Raw genomic sequence first — 26,484 nt, 5'->3', positions numbered from 1 at the left:
GCTTTTTTCCATTCGACCGGAAAATAGCACCGGCTCATACATTTGTTATAAATGGTTTTTATGTCCAAGAGTGTATGGTTAGGTAGTGTTTTCAGCATTTTGTTGTATATTTCATAATGGCCTGGTGCTTTCTTATTCATTTGGTCTTTAATTACGTCTCTTATTTCTTGTAGGCTTATACATTTGTAGTTTGGTAACGCGTTTAGTGGTAGGTTTTCGATTTGTACGTTTCATAGCTCAATTTCTTCACATAATTCGGGATTATCTGATATATCGTTTAGATCTAATTGTTCTAATATTCATCTGTTAAAAGTTTCCGCCTTATCCCAGTCCGAGTATACCAGAAGACCGTCTTGGTTTTCTATGGGCGGAAACTCTGTTTTTGTTCTTCCTCTCAGTATTTTTGAAACCTTCCAGAATTTTGATTTGTCTTCATCGCCATCGTTAAGTTCTTCTAAAAAATTGCCCCATCTTTCATTTCTGAAGTCGAAGACTTCGTTTTTTATTCTTTTCATAAGATCATTCGCAGTTCTTTTTGCCACTGGGTCTTTTTGCAGTCTAGCCTGTTTATTTAGTCTGTTTCTTGTTCTTATTAATCTTTTAATTCTCATTAGGAAGACTATGGAGTGGGTGTTTGGGACTGGAATTTTAGTGGTTGCTAAAATAAACGATTCTTTAATTGCATTTGTTAATTGTTTTAATGAGGAATCTATTTCCTCAATAGAGCTTGGAGTTGGGATTGGATGATTTTCTGCAAGTATATTTTTAAACATTTCCCACTTGGTGATAAGTTTTTCAGGATAGGGATCTTGCATAGAGGTGTGAGCTACAGTGATTAGGATTGGGGTATGACCAGAGGAACTAAGGGAGTCCATATTTTCAACCACAATATTACGGCTTAAGTTTTTTGTGACAGCTATATCTAGAATATCAGGAGTGGTATGGTGATAGTATGTAGGGTCTTTTGGTGCTACTACCTGTATGGTATTTTCACTTATGTATCTTTCCGGTGTGCGCCCGTACTGGTTGCTCTATACCCAAGCCAGCAAAAATCTGACTATTCTTAAGCCAAAACTTTAAGACCGATAAGTCTTATGTCTTTTTTCTGAAGACACTAGAAAAACTGCTCGACAAACATATTAGGAACGGTGCATTAGTTGAAAACCCTCTACTGCAAGACAAATATGCTTACACCGCAAATTACAGGAAAATCTACAGAGATAGCGCTGCATAGGCTCATAACTAATACAGAGAAGACTCTGGAAACCAAAGAGGTGTTACTATCTGCCTTTCTGGACGTCTAAGGAGTATTTGACAATACACCATTCGAGTCTATTACAAGAGCTGCAGAAAAATTAATCTACAGTCTAACCATCTGCATTCTCAGAAGCATGACAGTAAAATGCGAACTGTTGAATGAAATTGAAAGCCTTTGTAGTCTTAGAACATTGAAAGATTAGAATTAGTAAACAACAACTTTGTTTGAGTTCAACATGCTCTCAGGCGCAAGGGAGGTGTTTTGTTTACAAGTACATTAAAAAAACGCTTAAAAATTTCATAAAAGATAATATTGTTTGTAACTTAATGCATAATATATTATTAATAAATATTTATCATGTTAGTATTTTTTGACGACTTCACTGGTAAAAGTGACAATTTTTTATGATTTTATAAAGTGTTTTTTTCTTATTTCTACATAAGCATTTGACATGATTGTATCAGATATGCTGCAAGTAAACAAACTTCCCATAGTTCCACGGCAATATTAATTCTAGCCTTTCAATGTTTTAAGTTTGTAACTCAGCGATGTCCACAGGGAGGTGTTCTTTCGCCTGTGGTGTATGCCTGTGGTGCATGGTGATAAACGCGAAGTTATTAAAACGAAGGGAAAAAAGCTTTAGAACTTTAGGATATGCAGATGACTTACCGATACTAATTCAAGGGAAATTTAATACAGCGGTGAGAAAGAGAATGCAAACAATTCTGAGTATCGTGAAAAACTGGACACAGAGGGAAGGTATTAAGATCAGTCCCCTTAAATTCGCAATTGTGCCATTTATCAAAATACGAAAGATCCTGTCAGGATCTTACGCTACTAGTCTTCCATGGTAAATAAATTCCTATGTTAAAAAAGATAAAATATCTGAATAAGCTGAAATCAGCATCTTGTTAAAGTAATCCATAGCGTTTTTTTTTAAGATTTTTTAGGTAAATAAATATTGCTACACAGCGAATGGAGGCTCTATACTGGAAAGTCTTTGGTCGTTGGTTGATAAATACTTACCACATTGCCATAAATCAAATATAAGTTAGGCACCACTCAATTTAAATTACAGTTTGGAGCCTCTTGAATTGAGAAACATTAACTCACTATTTAACTGTTCTTAAATACTAAAAAAGTATTTTGAAAAGAACAACACGTTTGTATCAAGTTTCAATCAGGTTTATTCTAAACAAATTACCAATTAAATATGTACACAAAATATGAAAAACCTCCTCTGATTCTGAATTAAAAACCAAATTAAAAATGCATTGAAACCATTTTTATATTGTTTTATATCGCATAATATCGATTGTCTTGGCCAAAGATTAAAAAGATATTGTATGTTAATGTACACTACATGCACAAGGTAATAATATGAAAATATTAAAAAACATTCAGAATTGTTATACAATAAATATTAGGATTTATAAAATAATGTCATAAGAACATTAATTATATATAAAAAGATGAATGGATAAGTAGAAAAGTTTTAAATAAATTGGTGAATATTATGTTTTAAACAGAATGTTAATATATAAAATGATAACTGGCCTTAAAAATCCTCCGACTAGAACTAGGTGATTACGAAAGGTGTAGCTGAATTTTAGTCAAGTACATCAGCTAAACCAGGGTATAGCTGTCGGCGATCAGTGATTTAGGACGATATCCAGTCAACACGTAATCCAGCGAGTAGCAAAAGTTAAAGTCGAGGAAAAATCGGTACTTACTTACCTCAACCATGAGGGTTTTGCACAAAAGAAAATTTCGAGAACACATGACACATGTTTATCGAATTTCACTTTTTTATAACTGCATTTAAAAGATTTTAAGACATAATCACTCGGCCGTAATAATAAATGTTGATGATACTTCTTTAAGACGTAATTAAACTAAAAAGAACCCCAAAATTGAGCCATTTAGAGAAAACATCCGAAGAGGGTTTTCAAAGGTATGCCTTTCACTTGCCTCCAAAGTGAAAATAAAGAAACCGTTCCTGTTAAAAATGTCGTTCAACTGGGTGACATATGACAAGGTGTGTCGTCATTTACAGGTGTAAATGACGGATAGTGGCTACAGTCCGTGATAGTGACGAGAATCAGTAACAAGTATCTCAAAACGCTTAAACTTGAAATGAACTCAAGTTGGACAGATGCAAAACTGGGTCACTTGTACGGGTTAGGGTAAGAGTTTGGATATTGACATAATAGTAGGCTGTAAAGGATTTAAATGTGAAAATAAATAATAAATAAATTTAGAAAAACTAGTTTAAAAAATAAAACGCTACAAACCAAGTCATCAGAATCAATTTTATTGATGACCAAACGCATGGATGGGCAAACCTGGGGATTACAGGCCAAAATGGCACACTGGATCTATATCAGTGTAGTTGTTCCCACTATAACTTCCTACTACTATGCTGCACCAACGTGATGGTCAAAAACCCTGCAAGTAGGAGCAAGGCTTAAGTTAAGCAAAATACAAAGGCTCGTATGTCTAGGCATAACAGGAGTTATTGATACCTATACCATCAACCGCATTCATGAAAGCCCTTCTTAAACTCCCACCATTACACCTAGTGATCAATGAGAAGCAAAGCTGAAACTGGGGCAAATGGGAAATAACAGCCAAGCTAATTTGACAGAACACCAAAGAATATTAAAGATTTGTAAGGCAATCAAAACAGAAATGATTTTGAATCAGATGATTCCAAAGTATTGCCTCCGCCCACCATTGGAAGTTAAATATCCAAAAAGGAAAGAATCGAAGGACAGCAACCAGACGGAGATCTTATTTGGTATATAAATTTGTTATATAGATCCAAGTCCGATAAGGGTACGGGAGCTGGAATTTTTGGAGAAAAGCCTAAGCAGGAAACGTCCCATCCACTTGGAAGTCATGCCACAATTTTTCAGACAGAAACTTTTTCAGACACCAATAAGCAGATCCTATTAATAACAGATAGCTAAGCCGCCCTAAGGTCTTCATCGAACCCTAGGGTTACACCAAGGCTAGTTTGGGAATGCCTCATAAAACTTAAAACTTTAGGAGACCATAATTCAGTTAGGCTTATATGGGTTCCGGCACATACAGGTATTCTAGAAAATTAAAAAGCCGATAAATTAGCAAGAAAAAGCTTTACGTCGGACTTACTCTCGAACTTGCTCTCTATCGGCATCTTACCTCGGACTGGAACCTGTACTGGGAGTGACAAGAAGCACAATCCGCAGTGAGATCAGGGACTGAGTAAAAAGAAAACATCAAGCTCACTGGACAGAAATGAGATAGCTGAAGAGAGAAAAAAGTCTATGAACTTTAAAATAGACAAAAAAATGACTACAGAACTCCTTAGATTTGGGAGAAACAAACTCAGAACACATATCAGGTATCAGAACGGCGACATATAATTTGAAATTACGAGGCCTTGTGTTGCAAAAGTCAACAAATATATGGGAGAGATACACTAGACCCAGAAGCACTAGATACTATAGCAGCAAAAGCCCTGTACCGGCTGGTACAGGTGCTAGGCTGGATAGTATAGATGTATATCAGGGTGAGCACAATAAGCCTTTAGGCTGAAGAGTATTCGGGCACAATGGACGAACCACAAAAGGGGGAAAATGACGTGAATAACAGTAAACCAAATATTAACCATTCATATTAACGAAAAAAAATTTGAATAAAAAACGAAGGAATTAGAAAAGGGTGCTGCCTTCTAATATATTCATCAACCGAATAGGAACAATGTTAAAACAAATAATTCTTTATTTTGAACTTAAAAGCAGATTGGGCATTCCTCTATTGCGATGTTTTTTTAATAACAAAGTGTTCTCTGATTGAGTATTATATGTGTGATTATGCAAAAAAGTAGGAACATTGCTAGACGTACGATGAATTTTAAGCAACACCTGATGGTAACGCATGGTAACGGCATGATAGGATGTTTTATAAAAACTGGCCAGGATATAAGATATCCTGGGGCCTACTCCCTCTATAAAGCCCTTTTTTGGACTCTAAATGTATTATTAGCTTGCAATAATCAACCTCATACTACTGTACCGTAGCTAAATATAGCGCAAAAATTAGGAAAATAACTAGTAGGGGAGACCGAGGATACATGGGACAAATTTGATTAAATGATCTCTGACTTTTTTTTGAAGAAATCTTAGTCCATAAGGTTTTATTAATGTAATAAACAAACTTTTGTCATAATATATTACTACATAGCATTATCCAAATAAATTTAAAAATATTTTTAAACAGGGATCAAAAATTTTTGGTCATTTGTCTCAATGTATCCCCTGCTCTGGGGTAATAATGGACATGATATGGGGATATTTTGGACATTCATTTACTAATAAAGACAAAAAGTCTTAGAGTAAATATTTATTTAGGAAGCAACAAATTTTCAACTTTTATTTAAGTTAAACTAAATTCTGTCAAATCTGCGTTGGAATAAATCGAATCTTTGAAACGAGGACGCCTGTCTTCAATACCTTTTGGAAGCACAGCAATTACTTCTTCGAATGTTACAAAAGAAGATTCTTCTTCTGTTATTTTGAAGCGATTTGATGGAATCATTCTTTAAAAAAATCGAACTTGAAATCCGTCGAAAAGTTTTCGTTCTACCCGAGCAACATAATTTCTTCCAGAAAATGGTGTTTTTCCCGGAACTTTGACAACAATGAAACCGCCTGTTTCTACATCGTGGGTATCCTGAACTGTCTCTTCTTCTTCCTCCCACTCTGAGGAGGAATCTTTTATTAGTTCTTCATTTATCTCTTCATCACTAGAGTCACTTTCTACTAGAACTTTTCTCTTAATCTCCTTAACCTTTTTTGGAGGAGGCTTCTTTCTTGCCAATAATTCTTCTTTTTCTGGAGTGTCAGTAACTATCATAAATTTTCCTCGTTTTCTTCCTTTTCTCATAGGTTTTCGGGGTTCCGCCTTTGGATAAGGACTTATTTTGTCTGGTGTAATAAAGTTAGATATATTTAAAGGACTTTTAGCAGTCCCAGTAACACTAGTGCTAGGAATTGAGGTTTCATCGGCAGCGCGATTTCCGTCAGTGGCTGGAATTAGGTTTTCATTTAGGTTTTCTGTTTCGGCGAAAATACACCTTCCACCAGATTGATTGGTAATGACATCTGACGCAGGTCGATCTGAAACTGACGAACACAAAAACTCGTGTTCTTGAAATATGTCCCGATCAAAAGGAAAAATTCCACTTTTACGAAAGCCAGACTTAATATTTTCTGGTGTAGCAGCACGATCCCAGGCCTTTGAGCATAGCTCCGCAAGTGAGTAAATCGAAAGAGTTTCATTTGGATGAGTCATCATCCAAGAAGTGGCAGCTTCGGAAAAATATCTCTTGAAAGATCCAAAAACAGATCGGTCAAGAGGTTGTAATTTATTTGATGTATGCGAAGGTAAGGTCAAAACTTCAATACCATTTTCTTTGCAAAATGTTATGCCACCATAACTTAAATGGGATTCATGGTTATCCAATATCAGTAACACGGGGTTATTTTTACTACATCTGATATTTCGTTGGAAAAACTGAAGAACTTTAATAAAATTATCTGTTGTCATCCAGCCAGATTTATTCACAAGACCCATAGATCCTTGCATAGCTCCAGACATCATGCGGTGCTCGTCAAAACGTATTCTGGAAAAAATCCATACTGGTGGTAATGCATTTCCATTTGCCCAAATTATTCCAACTTGGGTTACTAGCTCACCGCGTTCTCTAGATGTTACTTGCCCTATTTGCTTTTCTCCCTTTTTTCCTACAATTTTCTCAACAGACGATACTGTAGTAACCCCTGTTTCGTCTAAATTAAAAATTTGGCTTGCCTCATAGTTATGCCGGCTGTAAACAGTTTTGAGCTTGCCAAAAAATTTCCCCAACAACTGTTTTGTTAAACGCCGTCGTACGAGCAAGAGATGTTGCTTCCGGTTTTCGAATTGAGAGTTCTGGATTTCTCCTCAAAAAACCGGCAAACCACTCCTCGCCAGCCATTGCTTGTGTTGCCCAAGAATCCGGGATTAAAAGCTTATTTTGAGACGCAAACTGAAATGCTAGTTGTCTAGTTTTTTTTGGAGTTAATCCATAGAAATTGATTAAATTGAGTAAATATTCAGCTAATGCTTGTTCCATTTCTGGAGAAAAAATTTGACGATGTTTCAAATTTGGTTTTAAAAATATATTTTCTATCCCCTGTTCTCTAGCCCTTTTCACATAAATAGCTAAACGAGACTTAGTAGCATTACACCTCTCCGAAACTTTTTGCAAGCTACCAATATTATTTAAGACATCCTCTACAGCTCTTCTTAGATCTTCTTCAGGGAATTCCCCTGTCGGTTTTCTTTTTATACTCTCTCACCATCTGAAATAAAAAAATAAATTAAAAAAAAAACATTCTGGGGATACAATGGACAATAGGGGATACTATGGACATCCGTCCATTGTATCCCTCATTGACCCTATAGTAAAATTATTCTTTTTCCTAGAAAACTAAACAAGCAATTTCAATTATTTGTTTCTTATAACCATATTCTATAATGCACATCACCACTAAAATAATTAGATATTAAAAAGTGTTGCATAGAAAATAATTAATGGTTACATTACTTACCGTAAAAGTTACAAACAGACTGGCTGAAACAGGAAAATATCAATAAAAATAACCACACTCAATGCTTGCTACCTTGCGAATGCCAAACGATTGTTCGGTAGTTATTGCATTAATTTACCATATGAGGGCGCTTCAAATACATATTAAGCGGGAGTTTTAAACATATCCATTCTATCCTGGTGTCCATTGTATCCTCGGTCTCCCCTATTTATAATCTCTACAGATAACTTTTTTTTTAAATATTACTTACTTACACAACTCATTAATATGACATTTTCATTTTAGAGCTTGGTCAATAGTAATTCGGTATATTTTGATTGGGCAATATATTAACACTAAAATTATTCGTATAAATAATAAAAAGAAGTGGCTCCCGTATTGAGCCATGAGCTACCCTGTCGGAGACAATTATTTCAGATGATCGTTTACCGCCTACATACACAATTTGATTTCTGTTCTTCAGCTAAGACCTGATTAGAGAAAGTTCTGAACTAATTACACCTCTATAATCAATCTTATTAAAGAGGACAGGATGACAGACGCAATTGAACGTCTTCCTGAAGTCACATAGCTGCACTGTTCGTAGGTTTCCACAGTGAATATCTTTACATCCACTGCAGGATATCGGCTTCCCCCAATATTTTCCACTGCCTGCTATGCTATACTCTCTGCATGCAAATTAGTTAAGATAGTAGACAAACAACCCTTTTGCACTCGTTTAGTGGGTTTACATAAAATTTTCGGCCGTCCGATATATCTTTTTTTAATGCACCTGTTACCAGCTGAAAATAGATAGTAAGAAGTGACCAAGACCAATCCATCGTGACGTCTCTTGCAAATGTATCTATATAGTTATTAAATTATCAACGATTTCATCAGAAAATGCCCATTTGACATCGTTGTTCTACGTTCTTACTACTGTCAGCTACACAATGTTATTAATCTTATAAACATCGCCGATGACGTGTTTTGTGTGCTGGCTATTGGCAATATTTTTTTCAATTTCATCGATCCGATAGCTATTGAGAGGTACCGGATATTTCATTTGAAAGGAAAAATGGGATATTTTTTGTATCTCCCTTTTTTTATGAAATTCCAGACGAGAAGATAAAATCTCCGATCTAAAATAAAGAAAAAACTTACAAGTGTAAGAAATAAAGATTATTTACGATTTTCAGCTTTTCATTATAACTCTTCAACTTTTATTTGGAGAAAACAAAATATGAGCAAGATGCATATATATAACGTTTTGTAAATATTCATAGCCAAAACGCTAGTAGATGGCAATCGAAAAGTGTTGATTGAAATAGTGTTAAATATTTCATGAGTACTCAAAAATTGAGGATTTCATTAGGTGGACAGATCAAGAAAATTTGATATTCAGGTTTAGCAAAACAAACATTTTTTAAATATTCCTAATATTATTTCTCAAGATCACGTTCAAATAATTGCGAAACGTCATCTAGACACAGGATTTATGTCTAAGGAAAGTCGTAGAAATGATCGTGTAAGTAAAAATTAGGAAGCGAGTAATATTTCTAATAATTTACATGTTTCTTAACTTCGGAGGTTTTTGGCAATAGGGATTCAGATATATATAAAAAAATATATTTTTTTCATTTTCAAATACTATCTGAAAAATAAATTGGATAAGTTTTGAACTCAACTTATTGCAATATTAAAAAAAAAGTTATATATCTTAAAGAAACTTTTTAAGATTGTTTAATTATTGTTTCTTGGAAAAGGCAAATAAAGGTGGTCACATGTTTTATTAGTTCTATTTATTTATCACTAAATAAGTTACACAAATATTCCATTTTTTCTCAAAGACATTGGCTTAAATTAAATAGTAATAAATTAAACTCCAAGTCACAGGTCTCAAGAATATATTGACTATAAGGTCAGAGAATTACATGTGTTTCGCCTGTACTAGGCATTATCAGATCTTCTGTAAGAAAAAAATAGAAATAATAAGCTCACAAACACTTATTAATTAAACTTAATTTTCACTAAAATTACAAACTAATAACTAACTTTATATGTGTATTGACTATTAAAGAGAAAAGTAGAAAAATAACACTACATATTACAAGTCCAGGGTAAATATTAAAAATTAATAAAAAAGGCACGGAGAGTGTGAAATGAGGTTAGGTTTAAACGCAAAAAAAATAAAATAAAGAGTATATGAAAAATACAAAGAGAAATTTGTCAAATGTAGGAATCGCACCGCGTACCTCTGTGTTATAAGTGGGGTTTAAAATTTAAAATATCGTTCGCTCAGTTGAGCACTGGACTTTCCTTGGCTTTTGTTATTTCTAATTTTTTTTAAAGATCCATCTTTTCACCTTTGGGACACTCATGTAATACTTTTACATTCTTATGTGTGGTAGTAGAATGTCCTACATAAAGTAGATAGCAGCAAAAGTTGATTTAGTTTCCGTGACATCAGAGTCAATCAATATGTTTGTTATACAGTCTTAAGTGTTCCAATATCCTAGTGTGAATTTGACGCCCAGAGTTGATGCCCATAAGTGGACTAGCTGTGCCAGTTAGGCTAACCTAGTGCCCTTATACAGAAGAAACCTTTTTACACGAAAGAATCTATTGTTAAAATTTTGGGTCCTTTAACTGTAACAATTACACATCACGCAGTTAATCGCCACCCACACATAATGTGTGGGTGGCGATGTTACGTAACCCCAAATTCAGGGATCCCAATACAATTTAAATTCATTTAATTAGTCACCACTTTTATAACTGATGTGGAACTGAAGGTGGATAATATGTTTACAGGCTCAACATTGAATGTTATTAACTATTAGTGCAGGTCCTGTATCAAATTAAATTACACTTACAAATGAATTATATTATGTTCATTATCTATGTTATGTACATATGTATATGTATTGAAGAGAGTATTACACATATATATGTATGAACATAATAAATATAAAATAATGGAGAAATATTCTTTATATAGTTATGTATTTCATATTTACATACATGAAGGTGCTACATCAACAAATATACATATGTATGTAAGTTTAATATGTAATTATTTTTTGAAAAAGTCTGTGATTTTCTTCTATTTTTTAACCTTTAGTGAATTTCTGAATGCGATATCCCTTCATTTTCTAATCACCAAAACGTCTAATGCTGTTGACTCATGTTGCTGCTCAATGTATTTTAATGCAAGTTCCATTACATTTTTGGCTTCTTCATGAGAAATCGTTTTTTCCCCTTCAATGTCACTACTCTTATCATATTCCTCTGGTTCTTTGATTGCTAAATCTATGATTTCTTCATCATTCAAAAATTAATTTTCAAGGTGATCGTCACAACTTGTGATCCAATTTTCCACATCTTCTGGTTGCAATGCTTCGTTACCCGTTAACTTTTGAAGGTCTTGTAGAGTGGATTTGTTTTCTTCTTCTTCAGTCCCTGCAATATTCGAGATCGCAACTAGATTCTCAACATCTAGCCAAAGTTTTCTCCAAGATTTAAACGTTGAAGAGGGCATTTCTTGAAAAAATGTAGCTGACATATAGATAACGTCCTTGATATTGATCTTTTTGATGAGTTCTAAAAGACCTTTGTCTTCACTCTTTGCAGAATATCAGAAACAAGTTTATGCCTGTATCGTCTTTTTAAGCTTTCGATCACTCCTTGGTCCATTGGTTGCACTAAGCTTGTCACATTAGGAGGAAGATAAACTAATTTTATGTCATTTACATCGCAGTCATGAGGATGGGTTGTAGCATTATATAATACTAGAACTGCTTTAATAGGCAAGTTAACACTTTTTAAATGTTTTTTAACTCTTGGAACAAACTCTAAATTAAACCACTCTTTAAACAGGTCTGAATTCATCCACGCTGATTTTTGTGACTTATAATAGACCGGAAGGGACGATGGATTCAAGTTTCTGAATGCCCGTGGTTTAGCAGACTTGCCAATAACGAAAAGAGGAATTTTATGAGTTCCCGCTGCATTCGAACAACCGGCTACTGTAATACGTTCTTTGTTCTTTTTAAAGCCAAAGGCAGACTGTTCATGACTGCCAAGAAAAGTTTTTTCTGGTAACATTTTAATGTTTAGCCCGGTCTCGTCCATACTATAAACTTGTTCTGGAGATAGTTCCTCTGTTTTAACCATTTCACTAAACTTAGTCTTGAATTCTGTCGCACCTGAAATATCAGCAGACAGTTTTTCCCCACTTACATGTGCGAAATGAATTCCGTGTCGCTTTTTCCATCGATTAAGTCAACCATCACTTGCCACAAATTCGCCTCCATTATTAATCTTCTGGTGAATAGCCAGAGCTTTTTCTTTAAAAATTGGGCCGCCAATTGATGTACACAAACAGTAAAGTATTACAGATCCACAAAGCTTCATCAACGACCTCGCAAATCGGTGTTTTTCTCGTACAAGGGCTGCCCAGATTTTTATCAGATTCCATTTTCGAACAAAACTCCTCAATCGAATGCCTATCTCTTCGCCAGTCATTTACAGTGCTTTTTCCAACATTAAATTCTGCACAGATTTTCACCACAGATTCACCATTATCAAACCGCTTTAACACTTTTAAACATGTATCTATTAAAACCACAATTCTTTTGCGCTCTGCACTCATTGTTATGTTTTGTACGTACCCACAGCAAGAACAAACCAAACTGATCAAAACGACAAAATAATCCTATCTATATCTACAGGGTGTCCTAAAATTAGTGGACGAAACGCGAACCCTGTATTCTTTGGTCAAAAATAACCTCACTTTTTCCTACAAACATATATCGGCAAACGCCCCCCAAGGGAGTTACGCCCCTTTTAAAGGGGGCACCTGAAGATGATTTTTTCCATTTATTTTCGAAACGGGTAAATATAAAAATGTTAAATTTTGGTATTCTCCCAATTTTTATATGCTGAATTTAGTTGTCATTTCATAATTTTCATTATTTAGTCAGGTGCTTATCATTTAGGGGGTGAGCCTAAAAAAATACCTAAAAAAAAATTGTGTGCAAAGTTTTTGTTTTTTTTTCTTTAAATTTTAAAAATTTGAAGCTTTTTACGTAAAAAAGTACCTCTTGGTCAATAACGCTAGGAATTACCATTTTCGAGAAAAACGCATGTAAAAATAACGCTGCATAGTATTATTAATAAATTTTTTTATTAAAACTCAATAGCACGCTTCAAAAGTAAATTGCAAACAGATAAAAATACTAATTTATTTGAGGCAAATCTTCAAACAAGTTTCCGTTTTCCTGAGTGCATAACCTGGATCTTTTTTGAATGTTTTGGATCGACCTAAGAATTTCAAATCGGTTTTCTCTTATTTGGCCTGCAGCTGCGAGAATTCGCCTCTGAAGCTCTTCTGGAGTATCAATTTCGGTGGCATAAATAATATTGCACATATTACCCCAAAGATAATAATCCAGAGGATTAAGGTCGGGCGATCGTGCAGGCCAGTTTATTGGACCACCTCGGCCTATCCATCTGCCTGTAAAATTATTGTCCAGCCAGTTTGTCACCTGTCGGCTGTAGTGAGCTGGTGCCCCATCGTGCTGAAAAATCATTTCCAGCCGAGTTTCTATGGGAACATCGCCCAGTAAATCTCTGAGATTGTTTTGAAGAAAATTTAAATAATGACGACCAGTTAACCTGTGTGGCAAAATAATTGGGCCTATCAATGTATCTCCTATCAAACCCGCCCATACGTTAAAGAAAAATTTATGCTTAAAGTTAGTTCGTCGAACTACTCTCGGACTCTCGATGCTCCAAAAATGAGTATTACGGCTGTTAAAGCCGTTACTCCTAGAAAAAGTTGCCTCATCTGACCACAAAATTTTTTGACGAAGATTTGGGTGATTTTAAATCCAATGACAAAAGTCTACTCGAACTGGAAAATCTTCTTCTTCTAATTCCTGAACCCTTTTATAATGGAAAGGATGGTATCCTAACATCTTAGTCATTCTTCCAATCTAAAATTATTTTTATATATTTTAAATTGCATAGGAAATAAGCCTAAACCTTAGTAAGCCACGAAACATTCCAGTTAGTCATCAAAAGTATTTGTTTTGGGGTGTTGATGTTTGTGATAAGACTTATCCAAGTAAATAAAGTAAATAATAATAATAATAGTAATTAGAGTATTTTGAAATGAATTTAATGCGATCCGACGATAATAATTAATAACAACACTATTTATACCAATCTCAATTTTCAGTTATAAGTACTTTAATTTAATTTTTTTGGATAACAAATTAGGTACTTAATTATTTATTTATCGTACTTAATTTTACTTACAATTGAGTTTGGAATATTGGTAATCTTTTCTAAGGTCCTCAATGATATTTGAGGGTTTTCTTCAATTAAATTCGGTACTTCCCCATAACCATCATTTGCAATTGGTCTTCCTTGCCCTCGAGCACGTTCGAAGGATCCATATTCAAGTAAATTTCTATGAATTCTAACAAACATTTTCCAATGTGGAAGCCTTCTTGCAGGAAACCTCCGCCGATACTCTCTTGCAGCGGCATGTGCGTTTCCATTGCAAAAGCCATACATAAAATGAATATCTACTTTTTCACGGGTCGAAAAGTCTTCCATAGTTAAAAAGATATTAACAATTTGAATGCAAAATGACAACTAATCAATTACAACAAATGTTAATGTCATTATGCAGTGTGTCAATTTTTTCCAAAGCCTGCTACTAAGTGTTCATAAAAATTAGTAGTGAAAATAATACTATGCAGCGTTATTTTTAAATGCGTTTTTCTCGAAAATGATAATTCCTAGCGTTATTGACCAAGAGGTACTTTTTTACGTAAAAAGCTTCAAATTTTTAAAATTTGGAGAAAAAAAAACAAAAACTTTGCACACAATTTTTTTTAGGTATTTTTTTAGGCTCACCCCCTAAATGATACGCACCTGACTAAATAATGAAAATTATGAAGTGACAACTAAATTCAGCATATCAAAATTGGGAGAATACCAAAATTTAAAATTTTTATATTTACCCGTTTCGAAAATAAGTGGAAAAAACCATCTTCAGGTGCCCCCTTTAAAAGGGGCGTAGCTCCCTTGAGGGGCGTTTGCCGATATATGTTTATAGGAAAAAGTGAGGTTATTTTTGACCAAAGAATACAGGGTTCGCGTTTCGTCCACTAATTTTGGGACACCCTGTATATTATAACATCGTTTATAGTTCAGTTCACAGGGATCTTCCCGTAATAACGGGGAAATCCCAGCCGAATCGCCTCGCCGGTGAATTTCATGGAAAATATTGTGTTGCGTTCGGCTGTTGTAAACAGGCCGGTTAATGCGAAGCCGGTTAAAAGGAATTATACTGTATATATAAAAACAAACAAAAAAATACAAACTTATTATCAGGTAGCGTCTGTTTTTAATAAAACTTATTTGTTCATTCTCAACATTTCGTCCTATATTTTAGTGACTTCTTTAGGAGAAAAACACAGAGTCAGTTTAACATCTCACACATAAACAAACGTAAATAAAAAACATTTTTTTTAATTATATTATAATTATTCTTAAATACATATCAGTGTCTATATAGCAATGCGACTGTCTTACCGGTAATAACAAACATGACTAGTGATTTTGTAACTCACTAAGTAACGAAATCTATTAAAATAATATCAAGTCGTAAACTTAGGTCTTACCTCGCAAGCCAATAAGGGTTACCAAAAACTTACCACTAACGTACCACGTGATGCAGTGTGTGCTTTGATCTTAAATAAACCCTTGAAAGTTGTTAGAAAACCTCCTTCCAAGCGAAATTACGGTTTCAAGCAAGAGTACAACTATACCGAAATTTCAAATGTAATTGAACCACTTTTATCCCCTATAAAGAGTTTAATTGCCAGGAATTCCAAAGACACATGCGCTTAAAATTACAACCTTCAACGAACTGAAAAAGATTCTAGATTCTTTTTGACTATCAAAACCTCACATGCTCAAGTCAATTAAAGACAAGTGACTGAACAAACATTAAATGAGATGAACTCAAGACAGGAAAAATAAAAAACGGCGTAACGGCGATGTCCACAATCGGCTTTAGGTTGAGACCCATTAGTCAGTCAATTGTCACTTGGAACATCAATCCAAATATAAAGAATGAGCATGGCTGTTCGAGTGGGGCCCTGAAAGCTTGGGCGATTTACAAAATACAAGAAAGTTCTACTCCTCAAAATTTAGATGGCGTTAAGAATGCAAAATTAGTAAACTACCGCTTTTACCGAGGATGCACGTACTGTCAAGGTCATTTTTCATAGTTCTTTTGCTTGCACAGGTTTTCTTTTTACTTCTGCTGGAAGACTAACTTTAATTAATTAAATTTTGCGAAAAATTTTACGATCTGTTCTCATATTTTGCATAAAATTTTTCCGGTTGTTTAGTTCAGTGTGTTGTGTCAGCTGTGATTAATTTTGATTTGGGTATTCTGACACTTGGAATACAGAAAAATTTCTATAAAAGCAGTGAATTATATTGTTGTAAAGAAACTGACATAAAAAAAAATAGTAAAAACTTTGAATCGAATATAAAATTGGCGACATTGCATTTGCATAAATAGTTATTGCAATAAGCTTTTTTTGTGAAAATGACAAGTGCAAATGTAAAAAACAAAAGTCAAAAATGAATTTTCTGTGGACAGCAAAAGATATAGATTGCCTGGTTTTTTAACAGGCCCAATATGTTTAATATTTGGGTTCAGATTCTTAAGCCTTGAAACAATGAGAATCTCAGTAATGAATAATTCTATGCATGTGAAAATTATTTTACTCTACAGTCATTCAACCCCAATTCAAGCAGGGGCCTTAAACCAGATGCCATACCTTCGGTTAATCTCCCAGGCTTTAAAATCATAAAAATTTTATCTTTTTATTTCTTTGAGTTCAAGATGTATAGGACATTGCATTTAAAAAATCACTACTTTTGATCACATAGAGCAGCAGTCGACAACAGAATATGCTAATGGATTATTAGTTAAAAACTGCACCTACGTCTTTAGTAGGATCCTAGGCGGACAATACGGTAAATTGGGGTAAATTTTATTTTTTTTAATGATTTTAAAAATTAATACTTCAAAATATAATTTTTTTTTATAGACATTGGATTCCAAAATAAATGGCCCAGTGACGTTCGGTATGAAGCAGAATTCATCTTGTGTCTGTATACTTTTTGACAGCCTCAACTTACTTGAAATGTGATACCAAACCTGAGAGAAGAGCAATTTTGGATATATCATATAAATTTTTAAAGGCAAATAGAAAAATGATAAGTCCTGTAAATTTTACTTTTAACATATTTACTTATTGCTTTTTTTTCTAATAGTTATTTAATTTATGATAGTATTAGAAACACTACTAGTGAATTGAGTATGGGTAATGTTTTGGTGATTTTATAAAAATTCTATTTATTGCTTTTGTACATTTACTCTAACCTCTTGCCACACCCTGTATAAACTCTATTTTGCAAATTTGCTCTTCGTACTACAAAGTTTCTCAATAAACTAAGTTCATACATTATGCAATTTGGAAGAATTGTTATATTTTATTTCATGTTTTAACAAGGATGTACAACTGTTAATTTTTATTGTATAACATGAATTTTTTGCTTTAATCTCTTCTCATAATATAGTAGTACATTTTGTAAATATTTCTGTCTAATTTCTGAAACTCAGACCTATGCATCTAGTAATTTTAAGCGCATTGTATAGTAGAGCAAAATTCAAATTTGGCGCCATACCCAAATTTTAAATTAGCCGCTATTATGACGTCACAAACTCATTTTTACTTCCAGTTAATACTACTCCTTGAAATTCAGAGGGCGCAACGGTCAATCGACGTTCAGTGTTCTATTGGCTCTTACGGGAGTTTCCTATCTAAGTAATATTCTTGAATATTACTTAGATAGGAAAGTAGTAATACTCTTAAATATAATGTTCTTGAGGTGACGAAAGACACATGGGGAATGGTACGTGGCGGCCATATTTAACTAGTGAAGTTCATCCGAAATCTTGGGACTTTGGAACTGAAAGAGACCGCTTAATCGTAAAACCAGTAAGAGTCTCTAGAGGCAACATAGTACGACTGTGCCCCGAAACATAGGAGAATGTCTCTTGCTTCACCCTACCCTATAGAGCGAGAGTGTGAGGACACAAAAAAGTAGCCCCTCTCAAGCCAGCATAGACTAGTAAAGGGAACCTACAAAGAAAAAAACGCCATGCTGAAGTACAGATCCCAGCAGAGCGAAGTACATGGATGGAATAGCCTAAGTTGCTTAGATCAGAAGTTCACCAAGTGGTGGACACTTGAATCAGAAGAAGGAGGAGACCATGGCTATTTATTTTACATAACAAATCCTTTCGTGGAAAATCATGGTTTCCATGCGAAAAATAAGAAGGAATTCGCTTTACTTGGATGGAAACAAAAGAGCACAGCCCAAGTGATTGTGAGTTCTATCCATGGTAATTCTTCCTATTCTAAAGGTACCATGTTTTTAGCTTCCTTTCAAGGATTCGAGAGATCAACGAATATCCACAATATTAAAAATGATCTTCCAATTGATCTCTCAGACAAGAAATGTTCCAAGAGCAAGATGAGATAATCAACAACAATAATCGGATCTAAAGAAGTAAAGAAAACGAAGGATAAAGCACACAAAATTATATGCAAGAAAAATCACCGGAGTAGAACGTAGCATATTTGGTCTATTTCTGATTACTAATAAACAATTATCAATGATAACAATTATAAAATTACCCAGAGGTTACTGAATATATTATACTGCAATAAATTACTTTACATTTTTAATCTATTTTGAATTAGTTTTACTATAAATTTTAAATATGACATTCTAAATAAACCAGACAATACAACAGTGCCTCTTGTTTATTTAAACTAACACGAAAGGTTGTTAACATCCGATACAGAACAGAATACAGATGATCTAAAACTGCCTTTAAGAGTTTCAGGATACTTTAGTTCAAGGAGGAAATTAAATGCCACAACACAAAAGTAAATGCTGTCAATTCTAAATTAAAATATCTATTTTTCACATAAGCACTGGTATTTTTATATATAGAATTTGTATATTAAGGAAAAGATCAGTTCTGAAGTGGCGTCAATTTAACCGAAAAGTTAAGTAGGGAAAGTGTTTTCTTCCCAAATAACATTGGGATTGGCATTTTATTTGGGAAAAAAAGACTTCTCCCACTAAACTTTTCTATAGAATTTGTTAGATTATTTTAGATTATGTTTAGATTCTCGGATTAGAGATGAGATTGAGTCTTTGGTGGGGAAAGATTTATTATACTAAATAAGAAAATTGTAAGCCAAAAATATCACCTCCAATGATCAAACAAATCAATTTGCAATGGGTAAGTGCTACTTTTCCTTTCATAATCGTATCTCTTAGGTATCAGTTTTACTTTAGAAAAAGGAGAATATTTGATCTAAAGTGTACGGAATCTATAGCAGTGGAGACAAAAAACATCATACAATGCACTGGCATTTCTTATAAGAACATCTTGAGAGCTATATTAATTTCCTTTCTAAATTCTTCTAGTTTTACCGCAAACTATGATAGTCATAATAAGTTTAACCTCAAGTCATTAAAAGACAAAATAAAATCTCATAACCTAATTGGCACTAAAGCTGACAAAGCCTCCTGAATGGTTCTTATCAAAGTGCTACCTACCTACATAAAAAAGTCTTGAATTTTTTTAATTCTGATGACTTCCTACACTTGAATTAAGATCCAACTAATTTTTTCTTTACTAGGTTGAAATGAACCCATGATCAAACTATCATTACCTTACAGCTTTTTTAGAACAATAAATACAGACTATACCCTATGAATGTACTCTATATATTGCCAAAAATACATAAACTTGGATATCCGGTATACCCTAAGGTCTCTTTTACTCATTCCCCATGTTATCCATTATCAGCTCTGTGCAACTAGGTTTTAAGAGGGAAAGTTCAACAATATTAATTCAACTAAAAATTTAGTTGATTTCGCTAATGATTTAAGAAATAGTCCAAATAGACTGCTTCTAAAGGAAGCAGTCTTGGAGATATAGCGGAATAGGATTTTCTTAAATGTAAAAAACCTTTTCCGAGTATCGCACCTTAAGATTGCATATGACTTATCATTGACCTTTCGAATAAAACAAATTTATCTAAAATCGTCGTAGATAATCTTATAACTTTGTGGAATGTAGTACTGGAGCAAATGTTTTTTGAATTTAACGGACAATTCCGCAGGCAGATTTTTGGTCTAGCTAAGGGTCTTTTTATTTATCTCTCTCCTTTCCTTAGCGAAGTTTTCATGCATTGCTTGAAAATTAAAATTATGAATAGTCTCTTTACCCACAATATTATTTTCAAAAGAATAAGTTTATCAGAATACTTCGTAAAACGGGAAGCAGAACAAGTAAATGGTACCTGCCGATAGATGTTTCTGCTTTTTGGCTTCTTCAGGGCAGAGCAACCAGAAAAACTAAAGTTAAAAGGTGAAGAAAAAAAACATAAGCAAGATACAGCATCCACACTAAAGAAGCATAAGCAACCTGTGTGATGAACGCTAACCAGAGTCAATACAGGTATAGTTTCAAAGAATGAAAGCTAGAATGAAGAGTTGAATAGTAAAAGAATAGGTTTATCTCTGTAAGACAGAAAGCAGAACAAGTAAAGATGATACCTACTGACACGTGTCTCTGATCTTTAGCTTCTTCAGCCTGTATAACAAACATAGAGACTCTAACACGAAACCAAATCAACGTTTGCTTACGATTTACTATCTGAAAGAGATTCTACTACCATACATGAGAATCTGAAAGGTAAAAAGTTGGATCTTCTAGAAAAATCGGAAACAACAAAAGTCAAGAGTCCAGTGCACAAACTGTGTGAACGGCATTTTTAATTTTAAACCTGATTTTTAATATTTTGACCTTTCCTTCAAATTCTCCTTAAATAAAATTAGTGCACTACACCATGCCAATTTAACGCAAGGCTTAAAGCTACCTACGGCTTGACCATTCTGACTTGGCCTCTGAGATTTGGTTGCGCAGTAGCCTAACGCTGATAATGCTCGGGAGCTCATTTAAATGGAATCTCTCGTGGTGCTCGCATCGGTGATTTTAGTACGGGTGCATAGGCAGTATATATTAAAGTTTTTATAAGTAATAACAAATTGATAAAGCGCCGACAACATTGACCAGGAAAGCGGAGATGGAGGAATGGTTAAGGCTACGAAATATCGATTTCGAGAAGAAACTGTTGAAACCTCAGTTATACAACATCAGAAAAATGCACAAACCTAAATACAAGAGGTATGAAATCCATGACCTTTTTAATAGAAATGGTCACGAGGTTTTACGGCTACCCCCTTATCACCCAGACCTAAATCCTATTGAGCTGGTTTGGGCAGAAATGAAGGAGTAGGTGGTGAAAAGAAATGTAGATTTTAATTTTAACAAAGTCATTGAGTATTGTGACAATTTCTTTGAGGAATTTCCAGTGGAAAAATGGAACGCTCGATGTGAGCGAGCCAAAGGGTTTGAGCAAGAATTCATTGACAAAGAAACAACAATGGATATTATTGTGGAGGAGCTGATTATAAGGTTGGATGAAGACAGTGACTCTGAAAGTGATTTGGATGAAAAGGATGATGATGACGACCATGATGATGTTAACGATAGCAACTTATCTGGAATCGAAGAAATTGGTGAAAATGACGAAGACCAATTAGTTGAGGACAATAATAAAACTTATTTTAGTTTGTAAATGTGCAATATGTTTTTAAATTATTATGTAAATATATTAATTATAGAATTGAAACTTTTAATGGAGTTTTTTTTAAATATAACAAGTTTTATTATTGCCCTCAACTAATTGGTCTTCGTCATTTTCACCAATTTTATGTATTTCTTTTCTTAGACTTTCTTTACATCCTTGGTACTCCATGTCCTCTACAAACCCCGTATCGACTAGTTTTGCTTCTTTCTTGATTCTTCGTATATTCCTTATAGAAACACCTGTAGCTGCAGCAACACGTTCCTGAACCTAAAAATAAATAATTTTTATTGGTTAACTGAAGTGCTTTTTGCCTTTTGGGTGGGATTAAGTGCCATTGTCATTGCTAATCCATTATTCCGAGAAATTTCAGATCAAAACATACCTTTGCGAGAGGAATAACTTCTTAACCATTGCCAGTAGCCACTGATTCTGCTTGCATAAACTTCAATAGGTTGCTAACTATTTCACGACTTTGTCCACTTAACACTTAATTTTTTACTTTACTATATTGAAATTCCTTCAAACAAAAAAGTTTCTCGCTTACTAAAAATCATGCCACAATAAAAGTAAACCCTCGTGTTTACTCCATTCTCCAAATTATTTCCGTTGTGACCGCCTTTATATCTCGAATCGACTAAAAAAAACCTGATGGTTGTAAGTTTATTGGTTTAGAAGTTATCGCGTGGTTTGTGTAAAAAAAACATAAAAATATCATTTTGATAAATTCTGGGCATTTCCGGGATAAAAATGTCTAACCCCTCAAAATATATTGTAATTAGTCATTTCACATACCCAGAAACCCAACTAATAATCCTGTCTAGGTTTCATGTGGTTATACCTAAAAAAAAATTTCGAGAAGAAAGCTTTTTCCATTTTTTATTCCGCTCCACTTGACACCATCTACGCACGGACTAAGATTTGAATAAACCGCCCGTCCTCTGTCTTTGTTTAACACTGACTCTCTCATTCGCACGTTCGCGCATCTCAGAGGCCAAGCTAGAATGGTCAAGCCGTACCTATAACACAGAAGTGAGCGATTGAATCCTACATTCGACAAACCTTTTCTCATATACTCTTTATTTTATTTTTTGCCTTTAAATTTAATCCGGTTTTGTTTATATTTTTAATATGTGATAACTAGTCTCTATTCATGATATTTGATTAACTTTTAATTTTTACCCTGGACTTACATGTCTTACTAGACGTAATATGTTTTTCTATTTTTCTTTTTATTAGTGAATAACACAAGGTATGAAGTTAGTTATTAGTTTGTAATTTTAGTGTAAATTAGGTTTATTTAATAAATAATCGTTAACTTATTAATTCCGTTTCTCTTTTACATCTTAAGATTTGCATCTGATGATGCCTAGTACAGGCAAAACACGTGTAATCTTCTGACCTTATAATTTTATATATGTGTGGCATGTGAATCTGAGTTTAATTTATTACTATTTAATCTTCATGTAATCTGAGACATAAAAACCAAACCGAATTCGAGTCCGTATTTAAAAAAAAACGTAATTATATTGACCATGAGGTAGTAAATAAGTTTACTAACTTACTACTCAATTAACAATATCCTAAAATATAAAAAAACGCAGTCGCATTTTTTTGCTTAAATAATAACACAACTTCTAAACTATCTTGTTCAAAGGTTAACTGGAGCTTCACAGAACTGACTAGTGACAAAGGGAAACATGCGGAATTGTAAACTTTGATGGTAAAGAACAGCATGAAACATACGTGGCTAATTAAAACATAAGGTAACCTGGAATCAAATATAATTAGCATTTCCTAAAAACTATGCTTTATAACTTCGACTCGTGCAGCAAATAGTTCATCCAAACTAATTGATCCATTAACCTTTGATCAGAGAGTTTCATTTAATATTTTTTTTTAATTTCTTTGACAGCTTTGAAACTCATGTATCATATTAAAAATTAAATAAAACTTCAGAGGTTAGGTAATATTTCTTTGAATAGCTTTTCTAATTCACCTCTTAAGGCTCTTTCAACTTTAGCAAAAACTATAAATAGGTCAATCTTAAATAGTAAATTTTTAGACTTGCTAAAATAAAATTATAAATAAAATCCATATTTAAACATATGGGATTTTGTTTAGGAATAGGAAATAGTCACTGGGGGCTAAATCCGGAGAATAGGGCGGATGAGGAAGTAATTCGTAACCTAATTTATGGGTTTTTGCCATGGAAACTGCACATGTGCGGACCCTTGTATTGTCCTGGTGGAAAAGAACTTTTTTTTTTGGCCAAATGTGGTCTTTTTTCTTTCAGTTCCTCATTGAATCTATCCAATAAGTTGGTATAATATTCTCCATTGATTGTTTTCCCCTTTTGAAGATAGTCAATGTGGATTATGCCGCGTGCATCCCAAAAAACGGTCGCCATGACTTTATTGGCTGACAAACCCACCTTTGCCTTCTTGGGCGCCGATTCACCCCGAGAAATCCACTGTTTTGACTGCTGTTTGGTCTCCGGCGTGTTGTGGTGGATCCACGGTGACGAAACGACGCAAAAATTCGTCCATATTGCGGTTGAATAATGCCAAACACTCCTGGGAAATTGTCACACGGTTGCATTTGTGGTCGATTGTGAGCAAACCCGGCACCCATCTTGCGGAAAGCTTTCTCATACCCAAATGATCATTTAAAATTGAAACTACTGAACCATGTGAGATGGCTTCCACTATCTCTCTCACTTTCAATCTCCGATCGGCTAAAACCATATCGTGAATTTTTTCGATTGTTTTGGATGTAGAGACCTCGACTGGGCGTCCAGAACGTTCGGCATCTTCCGTGCTTGTACGGCCATATCGAAATTCAGTAAACCACTTCTTTACTATGGAAATGGATGTGCAGAGTCCCCATAATATTTTTCAAGCTTAGCCTTGGTTTGAGTGATGGTTTTTTTCCGTAAAAAATAATGCTTAATGAGCACACGAAATTCACTTTTTGCCATTTTCTTCTCAAAACGAGTGGTAGTCTGCTATCAAAAGTCTGCAAACACAAACCAAATGACGCAGCTTGTTCAAATTTTGACAGGCGTCAACTGATAGTTCTCTGTTGACAGGAGCAGAGTTGCCATTTCCATTAAAGGGCGGGAAATTCAAAAAGTCACGAACTTATTGACCCTCCCTCGTATCTTTCTTCTTCTTAAAAAGTTATACCAAGGGCTGAACGGGAGGGAAGTTGCTACACTGTTGTTTCATTCGTGTTATTTACAATCTTTAAATTATTATCATACAGAAAAAGTGGTGAGGATATATTTTTTGAGAAAATAAAAATTTCCCTTTGTCGCTGTCAGACTTTTAGATTTAGTGGATTGTATTATTTTTTGAGATAAATTGACATATAATATGGTTCCCCCTTTTTTATAGCTATTTATGTATCAAGGGCATTGTAAGGACGATAATGCCCGGAAGGTGGAAATAGTAGGTTTCCGCCTAATAGGCATTAGAATCTAACAATGCCCGTGGTGCATACAATGCTTTATGTTTTACTTAAAAATTGATTTTTATGAACAAAAATAATTTTAATATTAATTAAAAAATAGGGTCTACCTGTACAGGTGGGTATACATACATACCTACCTACAGAAATTTATCAAGTGACTTCCAGTGATTATTTAAGTTTGACTTTGATGTTTCTGTCAGTTAGTCAGTTGGCATTTTTTGTTTAAATATTTGCTTAAAATGGAAGAAATTCTACAAAATATAAGAGAAAAGGCCATAAAAGCGACCGAAAATCTTTTGCCAGTTAAATCAAGGACAATAACAGTATGATCGGGAGTATGGCATATTTGGTATTTGGAAAGATGCCAACGCAATTTCAAATAACCGAAACCGTTCTAATGGCATATTTTCAGGAACTGGTAAGTTATTGATTTTATTTTAATAGGTACATATGTTTAACAAATTTTAATATTTTTAGTCGGAAAAATACAGTCCGAACTCTCTATGGACCAAGTATTCTACCTAAGGTCTACGTTACTGGTCTATAAAAATATAGACATCTCGCAATACCATCGTCTCATATCTTTTTTAAAAGTTAAGTCGAAAGGATATGTCCCGAAAAAGTCTTAAGTTTTGGAAGGAGAACAAATAATAAAATTTATTAAGAAGGCTCTTGATGATATCAACTTGGTACACAAAGTCATATTGGCAAAGTTTTACTATCATTGAAGAAGATTTAGGCGCTTTAAATTTAATAAAAAAGTATGCAGCATTAATACCAGCTGGAATAAAGGAGCGAAGATTCTTTCTTACCTATAGAAAGAGTCGCTGTACATAAAACCTGTTAGAAAAAATACCATAGGAAGCGTCCCAACCACTGTTACTAGATATCATAAAGACAATAATCGCATACCCTGATTAAAATTATCGTACATTATCGTACTGAACGTCGATATTTATACCTTCGAAAGTTTAATTAATTACTTTGAAGTCGAAAGTTTAAGGGGAAAAAAATTCTGAAAATATTCTTAAATGTATTCCTAAATAATCCCTAAATATTACAAAATTTGAATTAAAATATGGTTAACATTCATTAAAAATGATGTCATCGTCTTCAGATTCTGCGTTAGTTTCTTTCTCTTTTGTCGCAGCTTTATTCTGATAAAGTGTGGTTGACGTCATACTTCTAAACATTTTTTCACTATGATTAAATCTAAAACAGTTTTGTTCTAGATGAAGTTTCTGGGAAGATAACATATGACCATTTAAGGTATCCGTTATTATTCTATTTCTTG

At 33.9% G+C, this 26,484-nt stretch overlaps 1 protein-coding gene and 1 long non-coding RNA gene across 3 annotated transcripts in view; one reads left to right on the top strand and one right to left on the bottom strand.

Annotated features, from left to right (window-relative positions):
• Positions 1-26,484, bottom strand: part of LOC126744077 (diacylglycerol kinase eta) — a 764,865-nt gene that overhangs the window by 284,196 nt on the left and 454,185 nt on the right. The window lies entirely within an intron of this gene.
• On the top strand, positions 25,407-25,858 carry LOC126744083 (uncharacterized). Its single transcript, XR_007663056.1, has 2 exons — positions 25,407-25,608; positions 25,668-25,858. It is a non-coding gene; the product is annotated as an uncharacterized LOC126744083 (long non-coding RNA).

This window comes from Anthonomus grandis, chromosome 13 (genome assembly GCF_022605725.1).
Source record: "Anthonomus grandis grandis chromosome 13, icAntGran1.3, whole genome shotgun sequence".
NCBI classification, from domain to species: domain Eukaryota; kingdom Metazoa; phylum Arthropoda; class Insecta; order Coleoptera; family Curculionidae; genus Anthonomus; species Anthonomus grandis.
The sequence above is the reverse complement of the archived record's forward strand: the minus strand, read 5'-3'. Positions and strand labels throughout refer to the sequence as shown.